The following is a 3580-nucleotide window of genomic DNA, read 5'->3' on the forward strand; positions in this document are numbered from 1 at the left end:
GAAGGAGGTCTCCTTGGTGGACCAGTGGCTTGGAAGGCTGGCCTCCCTGAGCAACCTCTATCCACACTGCCCTGCGGGGGGCCATTTCGCTAGGATCCACGCGCGGCAGGCGGGAGGTTCGACTGGTCCAGGCTTAGAGGGCTGGCTGGGGCACACTTGGTCAGCACTTGTAATTACATTCCCTCCCTCACAGCTCATTTCTGTTTCTCCAAACAGTTGATGGATTATCTGTTGATTTTCCAGATCTCACGTTCTTTAAGTGGAGCCTGTGGGCGAAGACGATCAGGTGTGTGGTTGCCTTTGGGTTTGCAAAGAACCCCTCATCCTTCAAGCCTCATCTTTAGTGTTGCCCGAACCTTCCAAACGAGATTGCTTTCTTCCTCTCGTCTCTTGAGCTTCCCCTTTTCAGGCTACTATGATGAAGTTCTCCATACTTTCTTTTACAAAAGCCTTTAAAAAATCCTTTATGCTGGCAGGGAATTAACTCATGAATAAATGGATAATAATAGTGGCTGACATTTTTGGAGCGCTGTTTGGCAGGCGCTGAGCCGAGGGATTTGCTGGAGTTATCTTCCTTGATCCTCTCAGCGGCTTTATGATAAAGCCCACTTCACACACAAGGAAACTGAAGCTGAGGGAGTGGAGTAGCTCGTCCCAGGTCATAGGCTTAAGAAGTGGAAATGATGGATTCTGTAGCACAGGAGAAGGGAAAGGGGGTTGGAATGAAAATCCATGAAAGTCAAGAAGCGAGTGTGTGTTACTTTCACCAAACAAAGGTGTGTTGGTATTTTCTGAAAATCCCAAGGGTAATGAAAGGGACTCAATCTGCCCTTGGGGAGATGTTGAACCTACTTCAGTGGCTCCCACACTCTGGGGCCCGCTGGCAGGACCTGGGGATCTGGAACGAGTGCTAACGCCTGCCAGATCCCAGAGAGTCATGTAAGTGGCTAGCATGCAGTGCGACCTGGACATCAGGAGGGACTCCCCGAGTGACCGTGATGCTTAGTCCAAGTTTGGGAGCCCCTGGCTCGTCGGGGAGTGGAGTTGGCAGACGTTGGCTGTGACGCAGGAGAGCAGCGCAGGACGTGGCCTGGCTGAGCGGTGGCATCCGCAGGACCTTGCATAATTCCTCGGCCATTGAAATCAGGTCAGCGGACCCTCTGGTCTGCTAGTTTCTGCGTCTGGCACTTTGGTCTGGATCGCACCGACACTTTGATTCCCAGAGCCTCTGGAACAATTGGTGCTTTGGTCTGTTTTCTCCTAGTACAGGGTTAACTAGAGTCTCAGCCTGGGTTTCTGGGGACTCACTCTCTCGGCAACCCTTCCCTCCCTGCTTCCCCCCTCCTTCCCCCCCCCACCTCGCTTCCCGGGGTGAGCTTTTGTTCTCCACTCTCACTTGTTTCTTTTTGCCCACTTAGATTTTCTCATCATTTACTACTCCTCATCTGTCACTCATCCATCTCCCTGATTAAAATTTGACAAGCTCAGTACTTAAAAAAACAACTTTTTTTTTTTTTTTTTTTTTAAGAATAAGGAATGCTCAAGTGTCTTTTGTGCGACTCATTTGGTTAGGAAATTTGCACGTGCTCTGCCTTCCGGGCTGTAAAGCAGTATTCCGTTCACTGGTGCCATTTCCTGTGCTCCCGTTTGGACCTGGTCACCTCATTATTTTTCAGCCAGGATCTGTTGAACTCCCTGTCCAAAGCACTGCCATTCCTCTCTTCATGGTAGTTTTTTAAATGCTTATGAGGATACAGAATTTTCCTCGCATGTTACCATTACTCCATTTGGTGTTTAGCTCTACTGAACATATTGAAAGGTTGAAAGAGACATTGCTATTTTGGCTATTTATCTATTGCCGAATGTACATGAAAAGATGTAGATTTTCTTCCAACGTTCATCAACAGCAGCTAGCATTTTGTGGCTATGGAGATTTTTTAAAGCAATTATAGCTACTCATGTACATTTTACCGATTGTTAATTTTACTAATTTGGATGATGTTAGAAAAATATAATGGTGGTTTAAATGAGGAGCCATGAAAAGATTGTTAGGAATAAAGAAATACTAGAAAAGGAGAGTGAGAATTAAAATATGAAATGAATTTCACATAAATGTCACCTATAGTCCTGGGGAGATCAGATACAACAGACCGGCAAAGATGCATGTATAGAGAGGAACAATTCTTAGGATAAAATGCGTAGGTAGGCATAGGTTAAGGTTAAGGTAAAATGTCAGAAATTAAAGATAAGAAGGTGGAAGGGGGAAAAGGAAATTAAAATAATTTAGCTGCTAGAGACAATCAAAGGGTTTTCTACTGACACAAGTGTATTATACATCAAAAGAAAAGAGAGGACTTACGTTGTCCCAGTACTAGTTATAAAGGCACAACATCACACTTACTAATAAAAAGTACTGTGTTTTAAAACCAAGCTGAAGATTATTCGTTATCCGAATAATGAACTTTTTCAGCAGTTTGACGAAAGTAGAATTTTTATAGGAATTACTTTATTTGTGGAGCCAGGAGATGGCACTCTTGTCAACATTTGCAGGGAAAAGAGCCATCTAGGTCTGGGGAACCGATAAGGAACAAAATGTGTCAAGCTGGTTTCTGTACGGTTCTGCCCAAGAGAATGTACTTAAGGGAGGATTATGTGTAGGTTTTTGTCATCCAGGTTTTCTGTAAAGGACAATAAAGTATTCCAAAGCAATTTGAATCAAGGAAGGTGAAATAGAGTAGATGTTTCAGATCCTTATGCCTACTACCCCCCTTATGGCCAGTGTAGTTAGAGCTTTCTAATGGCATTCTTTTTGGTTAGGTTATTAGTACATTTCTTCCATAAAGGGCAAAATTTATTTCTAGCTGATTAAGGACACGAGATAGACTCATTGTATTACATTTTTAAGTATTATTGGATGTCCATAGAAATACTAATATTGCTATTGTTTTAGGATGTAAAAAACCTCTGCTCTGGTTGTATATTATCATGTCTTCCATCTATGGTTGCTTACTTTACTATGTGGGGTAGCTTATCATCATGCTTTGGACAAAAAGCTGTACAAGGACAGACACTTTGGTCTCATTTAGAGTAAATCTGAAACAAAGCATGCCTCACTGTTGAAATTCCCTTGCATTAACATATTTCTTGATTTTGTTCTTTCCAAAATTGAAAAAAAATTACATAAGTTTCAAGCAAATTAGAATTGAGGAATAATTCCAGTACCTAAAAGGGCAACAAGAGTGAAACTCTCACACTATATCTTTTCTTTCATTTGAGGGTGTGCGTCTGTGTGTGTATGTGTTGAGAACATAGTGAGGAGGAAAAATGGGGTGAGGTTTAGGTCAAGAGATTGGAGAGTGGAAAGACATTCCGGCTTTGGCTATTTTAATTTCATGTGCCAAATACTGAATTTAATCACGTTCTATGTGGGACTTTCGAGCTATATTCTTAAAAGTCACATAATGCTTGAAAAAGAACATATTTGAAAATAACTTCAAAATTAACCAATAATTAAAGAATAAGGATATATTCCACCATGGAATGGCCTTTTTTTTTTTTTTTTTAAACTGCATTTGGTATT

This window comes from Halichoerus grypus, chromosome 4, assembly GCF_964656455.1.
Source record: "Halichoerus grypus chromosome 4, mHalGry1.hap1.1, whole genome shotgun sequence".
Classification (NCBI taxonomy): Eukaryota; Metazoa; Chordata; class Mammalia; order Carnivora; family Phocidae; genus Halichoerus; species Halichoerus grypus.